The sequence below is a fragment of the Lissotriton helveticus genome, chromosome 1_2 (genome assembly GCF_964261635.1).
Source record: "Lissotriton helveticus chromosome 1_2, aLisHel1.1, whole genome shotgun sequence".
Classification (NCBI taxonomy): domain Eukaryota; kingdom Metazoa; phylum Chordata; class Amphibia; order Caudata; family Salamandridae; genus Lissotriton; species Lissotriton helveticus.
The window spans coordinates 409,240,067-409,265,788 of record NC_136058.1 but is presented as its reverse complement, the minus strand read 5'-3'; positions in this window follow the sequence as shown (position 1 = coordinate 409,265,788).

The window sequence follows — 25,722 nt, the reverse complement described above, 5'->3', positions numbered from 1 at the left end:
TTTGCGAGTCTTTATCGGCACATACGCAGTTGGCATGCTACATTCTGACCAGGGTCCTGTGTTTAGCTCTTGAGCTTACAAGGAGGCCATGGCCCATCTGGGCGTTGCATTGCGGTACTCTAGTTCATTCCATCCTGAGGGAAATTCGGTAGTGGAGAAAAAAAAACGGGACATAAAGCAATCTATAACAGCTAGGGTATTAGGTTCGGGTGACGGGTGGGTCAAACATCTAATAAGTGTCCAACGTAGTCTTAACAATCTGCCAAGAAGTTCTCTAGGGGGTATCACTCCATATGAAGTCCTTTTTGGGACCAGAATGTTAGTAGCGGACCTCGATTGTCAGACTTCAATAGTAGACCAAAAACTCTTTGTTAACAAAGATCGTTTGGCTGTCTTACAGGACTTAAATGAAATAAGAATGAAACAAAGTAACGTGCTAAATTAACAAAGAAAGGAGGTAGAGTAGTAGAAGCAGGATTCTTACTCCACAGAATCATATGTATAAACAAAAGTAATCCTACCAGAGGAGAGGTGCTACCCATAAGTGGTATGGGAGCACCCAGTGTGTTGTAAAATACCCCTCACACACCAAAAGGCCCCTTGGTGTCATGCTTCATCATCGGGGTCTTCGCACCCCTCTATCGGGATGCGGCGTGCTGCGACCTACGACTACGCGGGAGCACCTATCAATTGACTATGTGTGGTGTGTGTGGTGCAAGTGAATGGAAATGTGAGTGGTGGTGAGTAGTGAAGGGTTAAAAAGTACCTGGCTTGTAGTTGAAATTTTTTTTTTATTCAGGACCTCGAGCTGGCACTATTAAAAGAAGTGGATAGCGAGGTAAGTCTGTCGTGATAATGAACGGTACCTCATGTGTGCGTCGACATGTTTCGGAGCTGGCGCTCCTTCTTCAGGACGGGAGCACAACTTCCCCACCTTACTCACGTTTTACTATTTGTATTTCACAAAAAAAAATTGTTTAATTAAATAAAAGTGAAAAAAAAATATATACAAGTGATATATAGGCTATAATGTGCCTACAGCGGATTTTGGCTCAGGATACATGCAGTTGCATGACCTGAAAAAAGAAAACAAAAGAAAGGTCACCCATGGTATGGGTAGTTCTACAGGTGCAGTCACCTTGAACAACCTTTGCCCTGTGAAAGAAAGGGACTCACAAAACATACAACATAGAGAACACATAGGATGTTTTTTTATAAAAAAGAAGAAAAAAGGAAATATGGGTCATACTCAATAGAATGGGGTGGCTTGCTTCATGAGCTCATGGAAGCGTCTGGGGGTTGATTGCTAAATGGTGCAATCTGAGTGGAAATATAAAAGTTACAAATAGGAGATTTAGTTTGCAATTCTTACTTGGTTTGGAGGTGAAGCCTTGTTAACCCTCTTAGAAATACTCACATAGTACGGACCAAATTACCGCCGTTTTACCCCTCGCGCTGTTCCGCTCGTATGGTTGTTAGAGCCATACGTTGGAGGTATTTATACCAGATGTGATTGATTAATTGGACCAGTACTTAGACGCCGGATTGGGTGTGGTGCCCAAATATGGCCTTTCCGCCAAACAGATTGATTCTCACGGGGCGGAGAGGCGCACCCTATCTCGGCGAGAACAGCCGCCTAAGTGTCACTGGTTCGCGCGTGCGCATTTGCTCATATGGAGCATGCGTATGCGCCTGGGACAGACGCTGTATTGCTGCGCATGCGCGGTTCAAGTAGTCGCTCCCTCCGTTGTCGTGGGGAGATTCTTATGAAAGAAACGGTGTATTTGACGCTGTAGGCGTTGTTCACCATTATACATTATTTTTTATTTTCAAAATTATTTTCAAAAGACTGAGTATTGGAAAATGTGAGGTAGGGGTGGTATTTAAGAATTATTCATGAAAAATGGGCAATTTCGTTATTTATCATAGGCTTAATAGGCGTTGTTGACCCTAATGCTCTATTCTCGAATTGGTGGTGTTCGGACTTATTCATGAAAAATGGATATATTCAATAACTGGACAGTATGATCATGCAGTGGACAGTTGTGACCAAGGGACATCATCATTGAGTCCCTGTATATGCGTGCCCAGACGGAACACCCATCTTTGTTCCTTCTGAAAAAGGCCTTTTTCAGATGGTAATGATTCAATGATTGTCCAGTTCAAATCATTGACACAATGTTGTCTTTCAAGGTTGTGTGTTGCCATCTTAGTGGTGCTCTTTTTGCACCGGACAGTACTTTTATGTTCATTTAGTCTTGTTTTTACAGCTCTCGTGGTCAACCCCACGTATTCCAGACCGCAGGGGCAAGTTATTAAGTAGACCACGTTTTTGGTGTTGCAGTTCGTGAAGCGTCGTTGCTCCCAAATAGTGCCATTCCTAAACGTAAGGGTCCTGCTCTTTTTCGTAAGGTGGCAGCTACTACAGTTTCCACATGGAAAATGGCCTTGAATATCGGCAGGTTGTGTCCTCGTATCAAGTTCCATCTTTGGTCTGGTGTGTACCAAAATATCTTTTAGGTTACGTCCACGACGGTGGGCATACATTGGTTTCTCCAAGTTTAGTGCACCACAGTTAAGAATAGACCAGTGTTTATTTATGATTTTGGACACTTCATTGGATACAGTGGTATAGGTAGTGACACAAATTGGTCTCTTGTTGTCACTAGTCTCATGTGCACGAACTTCAAGAAGGGCCTCTCTGTGGTTATTCGTGGCCCTTTTCATGGCTCTGTTGATAGTTTTCTCTGGGTATTTCCTTTGCAACAATTTTTCTTTGAGGTCACAAGCCTGTGCCTTGTATTCGGTTAGTTCGGTGCAGTTACGTCTCAATCGTAAAAACTGTCCATATGGCAGATTCTCTCTTAAGTGTCTGGGGTGAAAACTGTCATATCTTAAGAGACAGTTCCTCGCCGTTGGTTTGAAGTGGGTGGTACTTTTTAGTTTACCGCCTTGGGGGTAGACATTAAGGTCCAGAAAGACCATAGAATGATTTGAGACAGTGCTAGTAAATTTTAAGAAAGCATTTTGGTTGTTCAACCATGCTAAGAAATCCACCGCTGATTCGTGGTTTCCGTTCCAGATGACGAAAACATCGTCAATATACCTTTTCCAGGTATTGATGTTGCTCCTGTACGGGTTGTCTGGATGTAATATCTTGCTTGTTTCTAGATGGTGGACATATAGTCCAGCCAGACTAGGAGCAAAAGTACTGCCCATACTGGTGCCATGGCTTTGTAAATAGATGGTTTGTTTGTATTGGAAAAAGTTATGTTGTAATGCTAGGGAGATACATTCAAGGACCAGACCTCTTGGTGTTTGGTATTTCCAAGGAGTGGTAAACAGTAGAATGGAATCCGGGGGAGTGAATGTGGACGCCCACTGGTCCAGTCAACAACCACTTATCTAAAAGACACCAAGTCAGTTCTACAACTGCTTGACAACAGAGACTTCGACCCATCAACCCAACTTTTGATGAGTTTGGACGTGGAAAGCTTATATACGAGCCTGCCCCACGATGAAACACTCCAAATCATCGAGGAGGTACTGTTTACCACTCCTTGGAAATACCAAACACCATGAGGTCTGGTCCTTGAATGTATCTCCCTAGCACTACAACATAACTTTTTTCAATACAAACAAACCATCTATTTACAAAGCCATGGCACCAGTATGGGCAGTACTTTTGCTCCTAGTCTGGCTGGACTATATGTCCACCATCTAGAAACAAACAAGATATTACATCCAGACAACCCGTACAGGAGCAACATCAATACCTGGAAAAGGTATATTGACGATGTTTTCGTCATCTGGAACGGAAACCACGAATCAGCGGTGGATTTCTTAGCATGGTTGAACAACCAAAATGCTTTCTTAAAATTTACTAGCACTGTCTCAAATCATTCTATGGTCTTTCTGGACCTTAATGTCTACCCCCAAGGCGGTAAACTAAAAAGTACCACCCACTTCAAACCAACGGCGAGGAACTGTCTCTTAAGATATGACAGTTTTCACCCCAGACACTTAAGAGAGAATCTGCCATATGGACAGTTTTTACGATTGAGACGTAACTGCACCGAACTAACCGAATACAAGGCACTGGCTTGTGACCTCAAAGAAAAATTGTTGCAAAGGAAATACCCAGAGAAAACTATCAACAGAGCCATGAAAAGGGCCACGAATAACCACAGAGAGGCCCTTCTTGAAGATAGTGCACGTGAGACTAGTGACAACAAGAGACCAATTTGTGTCACTACCTATACCACTGTATCCAATGAAGTGTCCAAAATCATAAATAAACACTGGTCTATTCTTAACTGTGGTGCACTAAACTTGGAGAAACCAATGTATGCCCACCGTCGTGGACGTAACCTAAAAGATATTTTGGTACACACCAGACCAAAGATGGAACTTGATACGAGGACACAACCTGCCGGTATTCAAGGCCATTTTCCATGTGGAAACTGTAGTAGCTGCCACCTTACGAAAAAGAGCAGGACCCTTACGTTTAGGAATGGCACTATTTGGGAGCAACGACGCTTCACGAACTGCAACACCAAAAACGTGGTCTACTTAATAACTTGCCCCTGCGGTCTGGAATACGTGGGGATGACCACGAGAGCTGTAAAAACAAGACTAAATGAACATAAAAGTAATGTCCGGTGCAAAAAGAGCACCACTAAGATGGCAACACACTACCTTGAAAGACAACATTGTGTCAATGATTTGAACTGGACAATCATTGAATCATTACCATCTGAAAAAGGCCTTTTTCAGAAGGAACAAAGATGGGTGTTCCGTCTGGGCACGCATATACAGGGACTCAATGATGATGTCCCTTGGTCACAACTGTCCACTGCATGATCATACTGTCCAGTTATTGAATATGTCCATTTTTCATGAATAAATCCGAATACCACCCATTCGAGAATAAAGCATTAGGGTCAACAACGCCTATTGAGCCTATGATGAATAACGAAATTGCCCATTTTTCATGAATAATTCTTAAATACCACCCCTACCTCACATTTTCCAATACCCAGTCTTTTGAAAATAATTTTGAAAATAAAAAATAATGTATAATGGTGAACAACGCCTACAGCGTCAAATACACTGTTTCTATCATAAGAATCTCCCCACGACAACGGAGGGAGCGACTACTTGAACCGCGCATGCGCAGCAATACAGCGTCTGTCCCAGGCGCATACGCATGCTCCATATGAGCAAATGCGCACGCGCGAACCAGTGACACTTAGGCGGCAGTTCTCGCCGAGATAGGGTGCGCCTCTCCGCCCCGTGAGAATCAATCTGTTTGGCGGAAAGGCCATATTTGGGCACCACACCCAATCCGGCGTCTAAGTACTGGTCCAATTAATCAATCACATCTGGTATAAATACCTCCAATGTATGGCTCTAACAACCATACGAGCGGAACAGCGCGAGGGGTAAGACGGCGGTAATTTGGTCCGTACTATGTGAGTATTTCTAAGACGGTTAACAAGGCTTCACCTCCAAACCAAGTAAGAATTGCAAACTAAATCTCCTATCTGTAACTTTTATATTTCCACTCAGATTGCACCATTTAGCAATCAACCCCCAGACGCTTCCATGAGCTCATGAAGCAAGCCACCCCATTCTATTGAGTATGACCCGTATTTCCTTTTTTCTTCTTTTTTATAAAAAAACATCCTATGTGTTCTCTATGTTGTATGTTTTGTGAGTCCCTTTCTTTCACAGGGCAAAGGTTGTTCAAGGTGACTGCACCTGTAGAACTACCCATACCATGGGTGACCTTTCTTTTGTTTTCTTTTTTCAGGTCATGCAACTGCATGTATCCTGAGCCAAAATCCGCTGTAGGCACATTATAGCCTATATATCACTTGTATATATATATTCTTTTCACTTTTATTTAATTAAACACAATTTTTTTGTGAAATACAAATAGTAAAACGTGAGTAAGGTGGGGAAGTTGTGCTCCCGTCCTGAAGAAGGAGCGCCAGCTCCGAAACATGTCGACGCACACATGAGGTACCGTTCATTATCACGACAGACTTACCTCGCTATCCACTTCTTTTAATAGTGCCAGCTCGAGGTCCTTAATAAAACATTTTTTTCACCTACAAGCCAGGTACTTTTTAACCCTTCACTACTCACCACCACTCACATTTCCATTCACTTGCACCACACACACCACACATAGTCAATTGATAAGTGCTCCCGCGTAGTCGTAGGTCGCAGCACGCCGCATCCCGATAGAGGGGTGCGAAGACCCCGATGATGAAGCATGACACCAAGGGGCCTTTTGGTGTGTGAGGGGTATTTTACAACACACTGGGTGCTCCCATACCACTTATGGGTAGCACCTCTCCTCTGGTAGGATTCCTTTTGTTTATACAAAGTAACGTGCTCCTGAAGCCAACCACCACTAAAGAGAAACCAACCGTCCCAGCAAGGTCTGTCTGGATCCCAGAAAAGAAAAGATCGCAGACAAGAAGAAATCTGGGCCTTTTTACTGACAACCAGTACCTGTCCTAGCAATCCACGGATCAAGAACAGTATTACTGCCGCCCCTTGCTGGAAAAAAGGAGAACCGGTTCATGTCTATCAACCTGGTCAAACCACATCATGTGGCCGATCATAAGCAGCAGGCCAAGTGGACTCCGCCAATATAGCAGACGCCCAGCTCTGGCTATTATCCAAGAGGTTCAAACTGAGAGACTCATTACCTTTGAAGAATCTGCAGTGCGAAATGAAGGACTAAGCAACAAAGCTATGGAACTTGTTCCTCTTGAAACCCAATAACAGTTCGTCAAGAAACGCCTGTCTACAATGAAGTAGCATCTGACTACACAAATGTTACTAGTAATCCTGAGGTTCCAGCGATTTCAACGAATCCTGATGCAATCCCAACAATTGACAGAACTGCCTCTGGCTATTTCATTAACTTTGATACGTTTTCCGAGGATCCAAGCGAACCTGAAACTGCGCCAGTAAAAAGAACTTTGAAAGAACAAGCAACAGACCTTTTTCATCACCTAGAAAAGACTTATCTGGTTTCACCAAGGATTGAACTTTAGATTGTGTTGGGTGTGCCTTTTCTTCTACTTTGGTTGACTCTGGTACTAACTATGGGAATGCTGATACATGGAAGATATGTCAAAATGGACACAGCAAGTAAGAACATCAACTTACTTCTCAAGCCACACAAATCATCCCATTGTCAATAAAGAGACTTGTCATCAGTGAATATCACAGCTGTTCCTATACCAGGGGGTATAGCTTGGGACAGAACTAATTATGACATTTTTGGCCCGTCAGAGCTGTTGAAGATTCCACACCAGTTCAAGATTTCCTTGAATGACTTTGTTTCATTTAGTACCTTTTCTGATGATTGGGACTTCGAGACTGTTAATAATATGATGTCAGACTTAGAAATGTGTGCCGTATTTACATCATGAATACTTAGAAGATTCATCAGATTATGAACAAATGTATTGTTATAATCACTATGGTCATCATTTCTTGCACAAATCTGCAAATCCTACAAATGTATTAATGTGTAACCAATGGGAAGATTGTCCTACGCAACCAAAGGGTAGCTCAAAAACATTTTTTTGAAAATTCCGTACTTTTCAGGGTTCAATGTATCCAATCCGGAATCATTTTACTTTAAAAATGTAAACAAAAACTGGACTGAAAAGTATGTTAACAAATACCAAGCAAATTTATTCTACAGCCTTTTATGCCCAACTGTCTACACTAGGTTTCGAATCATGGAAAGACAACATTGAGACAAAAACTGTTTGGGGCACAAAAGATTGGCAAGTGCAGGGGATAGAAGCTTTATTTAGAGCCTGCATCATCCCTGAGCAAATTATGTTTTTGAATGACACTGTCACACAGACGTCTTGTCTTGGGTTAGCCAAGATAAAAGACTTGAACAGTCCATCAATACCTACACCTACACCTGTTAGTGATAACACTTCAGAGGGGGGAGTCGACGTACATATTATTTTGCATCACAACAGAACAGATCCAGATTGGAATACATGGTTGATCTGGCCCACAGACACAAACAACTGTCAAGATAGATTCCTGAATAAAACAAAGGGGTTCACATTCATTAGGCCAGAACGAAGATATGTTCAAAGACAACATCCAGGAATAGTAACAACATACAGTGTAGGGAAACTTTGCCCTGATTGGCTACATAGATCTACACTTAAGGATGTAAAGCAACACTTGTCTTTACTTAAAGATGGCGCTGATCTTAGGGAATTGTTGCTAGGACCAAGAACACCTCGTCATAAACGTTTTATATATGCCGGTATCTATGCTGCTTATAATGAAGCATGGAAAATTATGCAAGTAGAGACTGCAGAACGAATATGAGAAATTGATCATATTCATTTAGAGAAATCTCTCTCTGTGGTTGACAATGGGTTAACGACTCTGTGGTCCAGGATATATTCTTTAGACAGCATAGTGTCTTCTGCCATAGACCTCATGGAACAGGACTTGGTCATGTTGCAATATGGCCAGTCGCAATTACGTTCTATCATGCTATTAGGCTGGACGTTGCAAAACCTTCGTTCAGGCTATGTGCCTTGACGTTTAATCAATACTGTGTCACTGTTTTCAGAATTCAATCTCACTGATAAATCAAATTGGCACAAAGGGGAGCAGACAATACGGTGCTGAGCATTGAAAAACTGGAAAGATTGCCATTTACTGTCGCTGAAAAGCCAGCTACGGAATGGATTATACATGGAACAATCACTCTGCCTGTTACAATTTTCCATTTTCGATATTGCCTACAACATATACCAGCAGGCACATATAAAAGGTTGGATAAAGAATACATCAAGACATCCTGGGAATAGCCGTACACATACAGATGTTGGAGTGGGGGTCGTGAAGTGTTTCTTAGAGGGGAAAACTGTGAAAACGCACTACGCGGTTCTCTCCTATGTCAGGGTATAAACTTACACGGGACCTGCGATGGTTCCTCTAAAAACGTATTCTGCCACCTGCAAGGTCAAGCGTTTTGTTTTTAATTGTATTTTAAACTTCTTTGCACCAGCTTATTTGCACTTGCTCTTACCTTCATGCACGCTTTGCACACTTCCCCTCATCAGCCGATTTGGGCGCTGACGCGGGAAGCCAAGCAACCTGTGCTCTACAGAGCTGCCATTTTGGGGGAAGTCTCGGGGTGGAGGTCTAGTTGTTGGCCTCTCCCGCCCTCACCAGGATAAAATGGCTATACCTAACCGGACGTGCAGCGGACGCGCGCAGTGGGTGCGCCTAAGGGAAGCCCGTCTGCGCCCAGCCCACGGCCGGGGGCAGAAACGCTGCCCGATTTAACATCACCCATAGGACTTCATATAGCCAGATGGAGACACTTGCACTTAGACCTACTTGGCGCCCCCACGCCCTGCTCCACACATCTGAAACCCGGAGCTTGGATCTCTCATGTAAGTGTTGTGGTTTTTCCTTGAACAAATACATCACACGGGATAGACATCCATCTTTGTTCAGCTCATCCTTACCCCTGGGCTCCAGGGTGACAATATCTTTTAAAGCTGCACTTATAAACTGCAGATCACTGATAAAACATTCTCTAGACATTCTGCAGTCCATTAAGGATAATGATTGGGACCTCCTTTTCTTGAGAGAAACCTGGTTAAGTGAGGAGACAAACCCCGCCCTGACTTTGGCCATTCCTGAAGGCCACAGTATTATATGTGCCAATCGACAAAATGGTAAACAAGGGGGTGGGGTGGCAGTTATTTATAAATCTAAATGGACGGTTACTTCTCCCCATTATGATCAAATTCATTGCATTGAAGGTCTTCCCTTCTGCATCAAATTGTCGGCCTCTATTTCATGTGCTGGCCTTTTGATGTATCGTCCCCCTCACTCCAGCTCCTCCCATCTACCAGCCCTGACGAATTATATGATCCAAGCATGCACGCGGTATGCCAATTTCACGGTCCTAGGAGACTTTAACCTGCATGTGGAAGATGCTACTTATCCCCTCAGTTCGAATTTCATCTCCACATTGGCTGCCTGTAATCTTTTCCAACCAGTAGCTCTCCCCACACACAGAGCGGTCACACGCTAGATTTAGTTTGCTCTAATCTCCCTGACATTCTGGTTGAGGATCCCATACCAGTTATATGGTCTGATCACTATCTTATTCCCTTTTCTATTCACATGACCCATCATGATAGACCCTTTTTAACCCCTAAGGAATTCGGTAGAAACTGGAGCAAAATTTCCCTTGAATCCCTCCAAGAGTATTTAAAAGACTCCTGTCCGCCCCCAGCTTCTGACCTGGACTCAAGTATTGCCAACCTCAATGATTGAATGGGCAAGGCAATTGACTCACTGGCCCCTCTCAGATCAATTAAAACCTTCAGGTCCTCACCTGCAGCCCCCTGGTATTCGGAGGAATTGAGTCAGAAAAAGTCTGCATGCAAAATATTGGAGCGCTGCTGGAAACTGAAGTATTCCACAGAACGCAAAACTGAGTACCGGACATCCCTTAAAGAATACCGTAAACTAATCATAAAACACAAAATAAATTTTCTATCAGACAGAATTGATAAAGCTAGCAATGCCCCCAGAGAGATCTTCAAACTTGTTCGATCCTTCACTGATCCACAGGCTTTGAATCGGCGTCAGCCTGTGTCACAGTCTCTCTGTACTCAACTCTCTGAGTTCTTTGAAAAGAAAATTGCTCTTATCTATGCCTCTTTTCCTACAAAGGATAGCTCTGATATTGAGGAAGAACAGAAGATGTATAAAACCTCCGCTCCAATCCTCATGGAATTCTCTGAAATATCTGAAGACACCTCCCTCCAGGAATTGCTCAAATGCAAATCTGGCTCTCCCAGTGACCCTTGGCCAGCAATACAATATAAAGCACTAGCAGCACTCCTCAACCCCCATCTTAACTCCATATGGAACGCCTCTCTGAGATCGGGCATGTATCCAGAAGCTTGGAAACACATATTTCTTGTCCCTATTTGGAAAAAAGCCAATGCGGATCCAGAGACCCCGGGAAACTATAGGCCAATCTCCCTTCTTCTAGCCCCGGCCAAGATCCTGGAAAAACTGGCTCATCAACAACTTGCCAGCTTTGTAGAGTCCCATGGTCTCCTTCATGATTCTCAGCATGGATTTCGTTCGGGCTACTGCACAGAGTCGGCCCTGATTGAAATGGTGGATTCTGTGCAGTGGACTCTTGACGGGGTTCGAGGGTGGTGTTAGTGCTGCTGGATTTATCGGCAGCATTTGACACTGTCTCTCATTCAATCCTGCTGAGACGGTTGAGATCCATTGGTATCCAGGGTACAGTTCTAAACTGGATTGCCTCATTCCTCTCGAACTGTAAACAACAGGTTCACACTCCCCCCTCAGTTAGGCAACTTAAATGGGGTGTCCCTCAAGGCTCATCGCTGAGTCAGCTCCTTTTTAATGTGTATTTTACCATTTTGGCCGAAATGATCTCGCAATCGGGCATTAAAATTACATCATATGCTGACGATATTCAGCTCCTTTTTTTCTTTGATGAGCCAACATCCACCACTTTCGACCCCCTGAAGTTATGCCTTAGGAATATTGCAAAAGGGATGGATTAAAATTTTCTCAGACTTAACGCTGGAAAAACCGAGGTCCTATTCTTCAACCAACCATCCCCATTAGACTCCAATTTATGGTGGCCAGAAGATCTGAGCCAAGCTCCTCTCCCTAAGGACTCGGTTAGAAATCTGGGGGTCTGATGGGACAACCGTTTATCCTTTGTGTATCAGGTACAAACAGTCTCGGCTGCCTGCTTCTTTAAAATCAAAATCATAAAAAAACTCATAAATTATCTGCCCAGCGATAACCGTAAAACCATAGTCCACGCACTTATAAACTCTCATCTGGACTATGCCAACGGACTTTATCTGGGCTTGACAGCAGGTCTGTGCCACAGACTCCAGACAGTGCAAAATGCTGCTGCCCGTTTGTTCGGGGGCATCTCACTTAGGCAACGCATCTCCCAATACCTTCACAAACTGCACTGGCTCCCCATCTCTAAAAGAATTGAGTTCAAAGCTATGACTCTGGCCTATCAGTCTACGAAAGGCAAAGGACCAGCCCATCTTAGGTCAAGTCTCCGCCCATACAGTAATTTCAGAGTTCTCCATTCAAACACCAAAATGCTACTAGTTACTCCTAGATTAAAAAAAACACATTCTGGAGGTAAAACTTTCGAAGTGTGTGCCACCCAGCGCTGGAACAAGCTTCCGCCTTACCTCTGCATGAGCCAGTCGGAGCTTGAATTCCGCAAATCCCTTAAAACCTTTCTTTTCTGCCTGTAAGTCTCTGCTTTGGACCATCTGCTGTCTGTTCAATTAACGCCGGGACACCCCGTTGGGGTAGCTGCGCGCTTTACAAAATACACAAAATAAATAAAAATAAAGGTTCACCAGCCGCGGTGATTGATCCAATGTTGGACAACTCTCAAATGGGAGTTACCTTATGTTAAATGATCGCAGCTGCTGTGGCATGTTGCCAGGAATATATATTTTTTTTTTAACAAAGAGGGGGGGAACGGGGGGACCAAGGAGCTATAAAGGTCCAGTGTCCATGCTCCTAATATAAGTCTGCACATGCGCATTGAGTTATAACGCTGTGAGGTTTCACCGGATATTTAAACCGCCGTTCACCTGACCCGAACTTTTAATTGCTGCGTTTTGCCGCCTGTATTTTCTCCCGGCAAGCGTCTGGTCGGGGCAGGGGTAGGTGCACAAGAGGCAGCACCCACATACAATTGTAAGTACATTTTAGATACTTGTTTAATGTCAACAACCTCTACTTATTGACTATATGGGGCCCTTGTGTTTTTATATCCTGTTTTATATCCTGTTTTATGTCCCGGCTTGTTTTTACAGCCCAACCATACGTGGGTGTCCCCTGACTTGACGCTCGGAGGAGCACTTGTAACGAGTCCTTGGTAAGCATGCTGATGGTTAACTACCAACTCCACATGCAGATAGTGTTGCCGACTTGAGTACGTTACATTACTGTTACATTGTTGCCACCCGCTATACAAAACCCTAAGCTCTGTCTAGATACTTTACCACTAAACATGTTAATCCAGCCTAGGGCCCCTGTGAATAGCGGCCCCCGCCCCGTGTTGGACTGGTCTCGTGTGTCTGCTCAAGTTTTCTGTTTGGAAGGATGTGTGTACAATAATGGCACTCTGTGAAGCTTAAGATGTCATTGGTGCGCGCTTGTGGTTTACTATGTTTTTCCTTTTCCTAGGTGTTACCCAGGAGAGGCTTCCATGTAGCAGCTGTAACCACTTTGAGGGTATACAGACCCGCCCTGGCTGAGTTAAGAGGGTTCTCATTTTAATCTTTACTTATTATAGCACGTGCACTACACTGTTTATTATTGTGGTCCTGAAGAAGCGCCAATGACCTACGGGCAACAGAGGCGCGAAACATGTTGGCCTTGACTTTTGACACCCAGGCCGAATGTGCCCTTTTGCGATCAGTCATTTCTTACACTATCACGTGCACATACATTGATTTACCCTCCCTTTATCTATTCCCCACACACCCGCATGCAACATCCGGCAATCCTCAAAAAAGATCTCCGATTAAGTGACCCTTCGGGGGACCCGTAGGGAATTGCAGCGCCGGCCCTACGAGGAGCAAACGCCCGATGATGAAGCATGACACCCCCCGGGGTGTGTGAGGGCAGCAGAGGATGTAGAATTATCTTCCCTCTCACATTAGGACATTTTCAAACCTAGGATTACTTTAGTCTACCCTTTTTCTTAAGTTTCTCTTAATTTTTCTTTGTTTTAATATATGGGTGACTGTTAGCACCCCGATACATGGGTGACTTTTTGCACCCTTTGTGGTGACTTTTGCACCCTTGTTGGTGACTGTTTGCACCTTGAACTATGGGTGACTTTTGCACCCTGTTCTAGGAACTTTGTCCTCTTGTTGATAAATATGTTGCCAGGAATACCATATCTAGTAACTGTGTCAGCCAAGGTCACTTGCTGTATACAGGTATTGTTTCCTAAAACCAAGACAGCCGGGAGTCGCAACTTTGGCCTTCACTGAACATCTCTTCTATACGAATTGATACTTTAAGCAGAATGAAAGCCATTCTTTTGCAAAAAACTGTGCCACTAACCTCGGCCAAACAAACCTATGATCTGCAGTCGCAAGGACTTCTGCAGAGTAACATGCCCTTCTAACTACAAATTGCCCTATACATTTCTCAGAAATGTTAAGCCGTATCTTAAACATGTCTGATACGAGTGGTATTGTACATGTATTTAAGACCGTATTTTCTAGACTCTTTTGAAACAGTCCTAGGAATATTTCCAAACTTTGTGCACTCTGTGTTTGGCGGATGGCCTCTCATTTTGGGACTCGCTGCAGGAATACTGTTTTTGCTCCTATTGCTGCGATATGGCAAGTCATTTCACAAACGACACCGAGCTCTCCATGGAGACAACTCTACTGGCGATTAAGTGTCGTGAGCGCATCGTCCAAATTTTGGGACTACCTCGTCTAAGAGAATTAAATACCACACGGTTTCTGTCATTCAGACCAATTTGGCAAGATTGCATCATACCTGTTCTACGATGCCTGCTATGCGGAGAAGAATGTGTGTTAGACACATGTCTCACACAATCCCATCAGTCATGACAACGGATGTTGATACTTTGCTTGAACCAGTAATGGCCCATGCACTGTGTTGTCCCCAGCGGCTACCGATTCTGATGACGGCATTCATTGAGATCTCACAGACGCAAAATGCTACTGCTGTAATTCATGAATTTTTATCTTGTGTTCTGATTAACTTGGCCATATTATATTTGTCAATCTGTAACTTGGAAGTTGTTTTTCTTTTATAAAACCGAATAAAGTTTGTTGATAATAATCACTAGGGGATTCATTTACAGGGTTGGAGAACCGCTTAGGGCCCGGTGGCGCAGGGTATGCCTAAGATCCCCTGGATTCACCTGCCTTGTCAAATACAGAGACACGGACTCTTCGCCTGGCGTAGAAGATGATTTTTATTAGCTGCAGCTAGCACAGTGGTCTTAGAAGTCCTCAGTACAACGAGGTTCAAAAGAGACTGCCACTTAACTCAGTGGCGCACAGGTTTATATATGGTACAATACAATGCAAAATGCTATCACATGAGAGCAGGAGACATAAACAAATGTTATAAACAATATCTTAAGCCTAAAGTAACTCAAGTTTCCCGGTTGCGTTTGTCACTCGACCCCTTAAGTAAAACATCGAATGAATCCACCCAAATTAGTTTACAAGCAGAGAAAACACAGCTGTATGTGTTAGAAGAATAGTCGTGAAACAGGAGAATACATGAGACATGTAGCGAAGGACAGCAGATAAGATAACCTGGTGGAAAGAATGGTGTGAGCCAACAAATAGTCCGGACGGGGATTAATCAGCTCAGACAGGAATTAGTGTACTCGGCCAGACCCTGACACTCGTTAGTAAACATGAGCGAAGAAGACACCTGACACGTGAAATGCAGAAACGACAAAAACATCGCGTTCACCGCGCTGCCTGAGTGAGGGCAACACAAAATGGCGGCAATTACAAAATGGAGGCTGAGCACGAACGAATTCGTAATTTTACAGAACCTCAGACCCTCCTTTTGCCATTACTCAGGCAAAAACAAACCAACTCATGCTAATCTGAGTCGGAATCAGCATCGATATTCATAAAGTCTTCAAGCTGTTGCTGAACCATCATCCTAATATTCTCCGTCCTCTGTGTTGCAGGATGTGGGACGCATAAGGTAGCCAACAGGCCACACACTGCGGGACCACACTGGACACACAGACAACAAGAGAATATGATGGCCAAAATTGCTCCAAGGAACGTCAAAATCTTCCATTCCCATGTTGACAATATTCTCCAAAACCATCCCATAAAAGACCAATCCCCTTCATCCTGATGAATCGATTTGGAGATGGTATGCAATTTAGAAATGGCTTGATATACTGCCGGAGCATCGTCTGGAATATAAATGCAGCAACTAGATCCGATCAATTTACAGACGCCTCCTCGGTCTGCTAGGATCACATCTAACGCAATTCTATTTTGCAACGTCATAAGACGATCAGCCTGAAGCTCTGCTGTGATGTTACCTATTGCACCTGCAGTAACATTGATTGTGGTCTCAACCACACGAACCAATTGCCTGATGTGTCTGCTGTTAATCATCGGACACCAGAAAGGGAGGAATCCCTTTAAGAAATCCCCTCCTTCTTGGGCTGCCGTGTCTTTGGTGTCAAATATGCCTCTGCTATATCTGCTTCTGTGATGGTCTGACGGAGCCGAATATGTAGGGGGAAGGAGGAAAGCTACATAACAGGTTACAGAAAAGTTGGAAGGGAGCCAGGTGTAAGCTCTGTCTTTACTGACAAAATATGTTCCTTGAGATGGAACCAATGGAGGGAAATCAGAAGATAAGAAAACGTAAGTGTATAAACAACTCTGCTTATTGTCAGTTTTCTTACTATTTACTTGGAGACAAAGATTACCTTGATGGGGTACAGTCCCTACAGGAGAGGACTCACCCTTTTTAGTTTTGTCACCAAGACTCGAAACGTAGTGGGTGACATTCCATCCATCATAGGCTCTCTTCTAATCTAACGGAATTTTTCCCTTTTCTACAATCTTAGCCATCACCACTATACCTTTTATCAAGGACCTGTGACTGAAATCCAATACGGTCCCGGAAGTTTTTACAGGATTTCTAAGCTTGCTGTGGTATGCGGCCGAAAACATAGTCAAATAGGCCCAAGCCGAACCTTCATATGAGAAAGGGAGGACCAAATAAGGCATTCCCTTCTGTGTATTATGTGGCATAAGACCTCACACCCAACAGTCAGTCATATTGATGACCAACTGGTGTTGGTGTAACAACTGAATGAATGTATTATTCATGTATTCAACTCTCCTTATCTGTTCGTGAGGGGGTAAAGCATGCATTTTATGTGAAAAAGACAGAAAGACGGGAAGGCAAAGAAGTGGTAGAATTAGCATTATTTCTTGGGTGTAGAACATGGATAACCCAACCTATGCAAGCTAATAAAATGCACAAAAACATAAAGATACACAAAGTTACGCCAAATCGACTACGCAATGATTTGCAATATTTCAATCGCATTTCTTGTTTCCTATTTTCCCTACCTATGGTTGTTGTACCATCCATCTTTATCTAAAAAAAATGTCGCTCACGGCAATCTTCTTCAATCACTCAGTTATGTCCTTCTGTATATCCTGAGGCGCTAGCCACTTACTAAAAGAACAAAAAAACAGGTTACAGTCTGAGTCTCCTACCGTGACCCTGCGACGGAGACGGATGGCACATCTAAATACTAAATATCACATAAAACAAAAAGGCAAGAGATCTGTTCATTAAAAAAAATGTCTTTGAGTATCAAAGAAAAAAAGTGTTCAAAATGTTCAGTTTTTCTGGTCAGCTCTCGACCTTAGGTTGTAGCGAGTTTTGTTCGGCACTGTCTGGTCTTTAAACAATAATTTTGGATCCGTAGTGTCTATTCGGAGGTGCTCGGGTACTGCAGCTTGAAGAATGTCGTCATCTGCTTTCTCGGATTGAGTTCCATAAATTTGAGCATCACTGAAGGGCACAAAACAAGGGACTGCTTCAGTATCTGATTCTTTTACACCACTGCGAATCCACTGGTCAAAGGGTAATGGTAATGGGACATTTTTACAGTGCACACCATGCACCCAGCTTCGCTTGCCGACCACTTTCACGGCCGTGCGGGTGATGATCAAAACTTGCGTAGGCGTAGACCATCGAGGCTCCAAGTTCTTAATCCGTTGGAAGTTCTTAATACAGACCCAGTCACCGGGCAGAATGGTGTGACCTGGGTCTGTGGAGGCCTCTGGCAAAGTACTTTGTACCGGTTGACGAATAACACTCAATTTAGTAGTGAAATCATGCAAATAGTCAATTAGCAAAGGATATGGTATATCAGAGTACTTCTTGGGGCGGGGGGCACCCCAAACATTTGCTCGGCGTCCAAATACCACTTCATACGGGCTAAGTCCCATACGAGAGTGTACAGTAGTTCTGGTTGACAAAAGAGCTAGAGGCAAGGCATCCGGCCAAGCAAGACCTGCACTGGCTTGAATCTTGGCTAGTTTCAGTTTGAGTGTACCATTATAGCACTCAACCAAACCTGCTGACTGTGGGTGGTTTGCCGCATTAAATTTCTGTCTGATCCCAAGACCAGAACATACTTTCTGCATAATTTGACCCACGAATTCACTGCCATTGTCACTCCAGACAATTCGCGGCAAACCGAATCTAGGGAAGAACTCTTTAAGTAACACCTTAGCAGCTGATAAAGCGGTGTTATCTTTCAAGGGGTAGGCCTCTATCCATCGGGAAAAGGCACACACCACCACTAGAACGTACTTGAGGTTATTGCATCGATCCATATGAATGTAATCGATCTGCAGCACTTCAAAAGGATATGACGGGGAGAAAAATGACCTGCTGGAGTTGGGGTACCCTTTCCTGGGTAATGCATTAAACAAACAATACAATGCTTAACCACATTCTCTGCACATTTTGGAATTCCCTCATTCTGCCATACTGAAGCCAAGAGCTTACAAATGCCCTTCGCACTAATGTGAGCTGGACCATGAGCCATAGTTACAACCGGCAATACATAAGCATCCGGTAGTAACCATCGCTGATGTTCTGACAATTCTGTCCAACAACCCGTCGAGTCTAACATTCCTGTACTTTCTTTCCATGTTCTTAATTCTGTCTCAGTGACTTCTCCCTGAATCGTTTTCACACTCTCAATCGTGTCTTCACACATGCCAATTTCCCTAACCCAATTTGCAGGGCCTGCCACATACATTCGACTAGCTGTATCTCTAGCTGTAGTTCTTGCTACTTCGTCTGCAAACGTATTTCCACGACCCACATCATCTGTAACTTTCTTATGCGCGCTGCATTTTATGATGGCTATTTGCGCAGGTAAAGTAAGTGACTCAAGAAGATCAGTCACCAACTGGCCATGCTGTATCTTCGTGCCGTGAGAGGTAAAGAATCCTCTCTCCCTCCATAACCTACCAAAACTATGTGCAACGCCAAAAGCATACTGACTGTCTGTGTACACATTCACTCTCTTTCCCTTTGCCAACACACACGCTCTAGTCAAGGCTATCAATTCAGGTGCTTGGGCTGAATTATGTCCGATACGTGCTGTCTCAACAACCGTACATAAGGTGGTAACAGCATAGGCAGAAGTAGTCTCTCCGTTAGGAAGCTTGAAACAGGAGCCGTCTACCCATAGGATCCCATCCGGGTCCTTGAGCGGAGTGTCCTTCAAGTCAATCCTACCCTTCGTTTCTTCTTCCGTTCGGAGAAAACAATCATGCTTTACCTGACCATCTTTCCCGTATGGCAGTGGCAACAATGTAGCTGGATTTAACGTGTTGCATCTTTTAATGTGTATATGACTCGCTAGAAGTGTCAGCTCGTATACAGCCAATCGAGCACTCATAAGATGTTGTGTTCTGGTTCTATTCAAAAAGGTATCCACTGCGTGTGGAACCATAACAATGAGTGTGTTATCCAACACTAATCCAGCAGATTGTCTGATAGAGGTCGCTGCAGCTGCTGTGGCTCTGAGACAACTGGGCACAGCATTAGCTACTGGGTCTAATGTAGCAGAGAAGTAGGCACATGGTCTCTGTTTATCTCCAAATAATTGCGTCAAAACTGACCATGCGCAACCCTCTCTCTCATGGACATACAATGTAAAGGATTTGCTATAATCTGGTGTACCCAACACTGGAGCAGAACATAGAGCAGCACGTAGGTCAACAAAGCTTTTCTGACATTCATCCGTCCAAGGGAGCGGATGTGGCGTATCTTTCAACGTCAATGCCAACAATGGTTTAGCCAGAAGTGAAAAATTAGGAATCCATTGTCTACAATAGGAAGTGATACCCAAAAAGGCACGCACTTCTCTCTGTGTGGTAGGTACAGACATCTGTGAAATAGCGTGAATACGTTCTGGGGTCAATCGCCTTCCCTCCTTCGACAAGAGATGACCTAAATAGGTAACCTCTTGGCCGGCATATTGCAACTTAGAGGGAGACACCTTATGATGCAGGGTAGACAAGTGACGCAACAACGCAACAGTCACTTCCTTACACACCTCTTCCGTATCAGCAGCCACCAACAAATCATCCACATACTGAACAAGCGGAGCACCAGGAGGCAAGGAAAAAGCATCCAGTTGTGACTTAAGGGGTTTGCTATAGATAGAAGGACTTTCACAATAGCCTTGGGGAGCTCTCTTAAATCTAAAGCTTCGTCCACCGAGAGAGAAACCAAAGATATCCCTACTTTCTTCAGCAATAGGAATACTAAAGAAAGCATTTTTGAGGTCGATAACTGAGAACCATACTGCCGAAGCAGGAATCATCGTCAACAAAGCCATAATGTCTGGAACAACAGGAAACTGTGGCACAACTATTTTATTGACCTCTCTAAGGTCAATAACAAATCGATAGACAGGAGGCTGTGAAGGATCTGTTCTTTTAAGAATCTGAAGAATAGGACTGTTACAGATATTGCCTCTCGTCTCTTCAACCACACCTTTCTGAATGAAATCATCGACGATAGCCACAAGTGCTCTCTCTCCATCCCTGGAGATACGGTATTGGGGAATGCGTGGCATCCTCACATTTTCCTTAATTTTGACAACATACGGTGGGATCGCCAGGCAACCCACGTCATTCGGGCCTGTAGCCCAAAGACTTTCAGGAAGAGAAAGCAACTCAGATGGGAATTCGTCTCGGGACAGATACACAGAAGATGTCATTTTCTTTCCTAATGTGAGATGCACACCCGAAGGGGAACAATACAATGTTGCATGTAATCTTTTCAACAAATCCAAACCTAGCAGGTTCTCGCCGCAACCAGTTGTCAGAATAAGCGGAGCATTCAAATCATAGGGACCAATCGAAACAGGCAAGGGACAAGAAACCGGATTACGAACTGGGGCGCCGGAAAATCCTCCGGAAGTATTTTATTATTTTTTTTAAATAATTTTATTTGGAAAACCACATATATATTGCTTTAGAAAGACAGGAATCTACAACCCTTAGGGCCGACACCAGACATAATCAAGATCATGCAAAGTTAAATGAGCACAGTACAGCAACTACCGGTCCTTGGTTGTAGCAAATCGTAAAAACAGGATTCATATCAAAGCGTATCTGCGAATTAACGGGTTGTGAGAAGATTCCATTTTACAATAAGGGAACGAGGATCTTAAGAACATACAATCTAGTGAAGCCTTAGTTGGAGCAAACCATGTAGCAGGATGTAAGCATTCAGCATGAAACGATTAGGAAGGTGATTCAAGGACACGAAATGCAATATGTGTAGGATAGAGTAACTGTGCGCTAACTCGGCGTTCCACCCAAAAGAACAACACTGTAAAAACATTAAGCGCACATTGCAAAATTCTTCCCCGATCGAACTAGACGTAGGCCCCGCAAATCAATCAAGCCATAAGAGTGTCTCAACCCACCTCCCGAATGCCCCGTTGTAACTCAGGATAGTCTCTGTGCCATATTGGCACTAGGATAAAAGAGGTTTCTTTTAAAAGATTTAGGAAGAAACAGGATCTGGTGCCGCACACTCTAATAATACAAAAGCAAGGGGTCATCACAGTTCAGGATATTCACAGTCAGGACTATTGCAGGCAGGACGTTAGCGTCGACGCAACTTAAGCAGGATGAACAATGAGCAATACAATACCGATACAGTATATGCCCGCTGCAACATAAAAACGTTATAGAAACATCCACCCCTGTAATCCGTACGACCAGGACGTATAGAGAGCAGCCTATTACACCGTTCCCAAAAGAATAGAAAGGGGGAAAAGTGAAAAGAAAGCCAAGAGAGACAAATGATAAGAAAGAGGCACTAGAAACATAAAAAGGAAATAACAATAGTACCCCTCCCCTAACCCCCCCACCCGCACCGCTGCCAATGGCTACGGCCTCCCCCTTAACAGCGTGCCTATCGCCCAGTGTATGGAACCCGAAATATAGAAGAAAGGGGAAATATAAATAGGAAATAGAAAGGAAAAAAGGAATTTAATTGGGGGTTCCCCAGTACAGGCCCCCGGCCCCCGCGCCCCCCCCTCGCGTAGCTTACAGATACATCAGCGCTGCTGCAAAATATCCAAGGCACCTATCGAATCAGAACAGTAATCGCCCCGCCAGCTCACACAGTCACCCAACCTCAATGGGGGCCTCCCCTTTTCAGCATCTGAAGGATACGATCACCATTTTGTAACCCAGCCCCACCCGGCCTTAATCAGAGACGTGTCCCAGTCCGAACAATGCGTAGTCAACAAAAACCCCCAGAAGTACAATAAACAAGGATATCCGAAGAAGGGCAGGAAATCCTGCACTACACCAGGATATGACACATTTCACAGCCGTTCACAGCCCACGACCACACCCCATGCAGCAAGACAAAGTCCGATTCAAGGAGAGTAGGCAAGTCAATTTGTATGGGTTACACGACGATGTCGGTCACAAGGGAGCGGGCAACAAAGGAGTCACCACGAGTCGCACATCCGATGGAATCCACGAACACTCCATGAGTCCATGGACAAAGTTCCATGCTAACGTTGCCCTTTGTAACGATCGAGGAGACCCCACGCAACAACTTCCACTCATCAGCAACGTGTGGGGTCCCGTACTTCAGGCTCTCTCGTACTTCCACTCATGTCAGGGTCCGATCGTCACGCGAATCCGACCTATACGCTGTGGTGCCAAAACACGGGAAGGGGTTTCCGAACTCCACGCTCCTGCTGAGATGCGCATCGCCATTGCCTCGGGTGGGGAGGGGTTCATGAGGGTATCACCACCAATTGGGGCTCACAGCATAAAGGCCACCGGAGCTCACACCAGAGCCGCCATTATTCGCACCAACCTAGCGTCCCCCCAGTTGCACACGTTGTAATAATCCTCTCAACCGCCACACCGAAGGTCTCGTCTGTGCCACCCAATGTGTCCGCACGGCTCCAAATCGCCATGCATCAATCGGCCCCGATCAGCCGGGTCGCGGGACACAGACAGTAGCAAACGGGTCGTATTAGTTTCAGCAGAGAGATAAAGAGCTGCGTCACCCGTCCACAGTTAGCAAGGCGGCATTCGGGTGGGGGGGGGTCCCGCCCGCCATCCGATATTATGGGACGGCATTCAGCAACGGACTCTAGGTTGTAGTTCAGGGCGGGTCCGAGTGCCCCGGCGGGCAACCGGTCCTTTCCGGGTCGTCCCGGCCGTTGTTGTTCCACTCATGGCAGGCTACAGTATCACGCGAGGTCCCGGTTCCGGGACCCGCGTAGGCCACACCGAACGGGAAGCATATCTCAGTCCCTGAAGCTCGGAGAGCCTCCAGAGTAACTCTCGCCGGGACAGGTCCTTTTCAGACATCCAGGGAAGTGGCAGCAGCGCCGCCCCGACAGCTAGATCCAGCAGCAAGGGGAGAGGGTCCACGGAGCTGGGAGCCCGGGCGACCATCTTGGCCGCCGGCCTGGCTCCGCCCAGAAGTATTTATTAAGCCAGACAAAGGTGCCCCAGGGAGTTTAGTATGCATGATAGAACTTCTCATCGCACCAGTATCCTAAAGAAACGGTTCTGAAACACCCATAGTATTGATCGTGACATATGGCCCATTTTGATCTACTGGAATCGACACAACTCCCTCACTTCGTCCATGGCTGTCCTATTCAATCTGAAAATCATCAACCTTGTCCTCGCAATAATCGTCATTATAATACTGCGCGGATTGAACTCTCTGTTGATCAAAATAATTCGTAGTAGATGGAGGAATAGAACGCTGCTCCTGAGAGGGCACACCTCGTCCTCTACCTCTAGATCCTGTTTGAGAATTTCCACGTCCCCGTGGAGCAGACATCCCATTATTACGCTGACAATTATTCTTGAAATGTCCCTCTTCTCTACAATACGCACATTGATTAGGACCCAACGGAAGACGTGGCGTAAAGTACTCAGATTTCTGAAACACTTTCTGAAACTGCGGGGGTTGAGAAAACTGAGGCTGTGTAGAACGCGGAGGATAGGCTTGCTGTAAAAGAACCTTTGTTTTGAAATCTTTATTTTTCTTCTCTTGTTTCTCCTTCTCCTCCTTGTCTCTATTCTCATAATACTGTGCAGTAGCCAGTATTTTAGCAGGGGAAGAGACAGCCCATGCACTCTCGGAACTCTTTAATTTATTCGATAATTCAGGAAGCAAGTTGTATACAAATTTGTCCACAAACAACCGCTGCCCGCCCTCTGTACTTAAATCCTGACCACTATGATCAATAAGCGTCTCTTCAAAACGAGTGAAGAAATCCGAAACACTTTCGTCTTTCTTTTGCTTGCACGCGGCCAACTTATCCCAATTAACTCGTACCGCGGGCATCATAGTTTTCATCAATTCAATTATTCTGCCTGGTAGGGCCGTAATCAGATCGTCGGGTTTTGCACCACCTACTTGACCTGCATCAGCGGCTCTAATAGCAGCCCAATCACCACCTAGTTCAGCATTATGATTTTCCTTACGAATTCGTGCCCATAGTGCTTATGGAACAGCATTCCCAAACAACATATCGATATCGGCCAAATTCATAATACAAGCATCAACTGTTTGAGACAGTTCCTTATAATATCCCGCCAGATTTTTACGAGGGTCCGGAAGAGTTTGTTTAAGCGCCAATACTTCAGACCTTTTCCAGGGTTCGTGGACCCATATACGCTGGAAATGAGCAGGGATAGCAGGCGGACCAACTATTGCGTCCCTCCATACGGGAGGAACTTCACGCATCGGATAATTCTTAACGCCTTTAGTTTTGGCAGGACCAGTCTCGGAGAGGGATAAAGACAAGAACATCGTTCGAAACGCAATAAGTTTATTTACCGCGTCTTCGACTTGTGGTCCTACAATAAAACCCTTGTCAAAATCGGCTTGCAACTTCAATAGCTCAGAAGGGACTCCATCCAACTCCATATCTTCCCAACCTCTAATAAGAGTCTGATACATAACATTAAAAACATATCTCTGTGTGGGCTCCACCCATTGATGAAAATAACTCATAATGTCTTCTATACCATAGTCTAGTCCTTTCTCAATCCATTTACGAACGAGGGAACCCAAAGCTATTTTCTCGTCTGTCATAGGGAGTTGACAACGAGACTGTCGTCTAGAGAAAGCTGGAGACAGATTCAAGGAACCAAGAAGAGGAGAAAAGTTATTGGAGACAGCATCGTCTAATCTCCTGCGAGACATAGGAGAATCCCTTCAGAGAATAGGAGGCAATACAGATACAGAAGGTAAGGGAGACTGGAATGGAGCCGACTGAGGGACAGGAGTAAGCATTTGTAGAGGTGGGGGCTGGATTATAGAAGCAGAAACAGGCAGAGAAGCATTAATGGGCCGAACCGGTTGCTGAATAATCGGCAATTGAACAATGACTGGTTGAGCCATAGGAGGGGGCAACAAAGGTGCAGTAGGATTTTGGGCATAGGGCGGAGGCAAGTTCAACAAACAAGACATTAAAGAATCTTCTTCTAATTC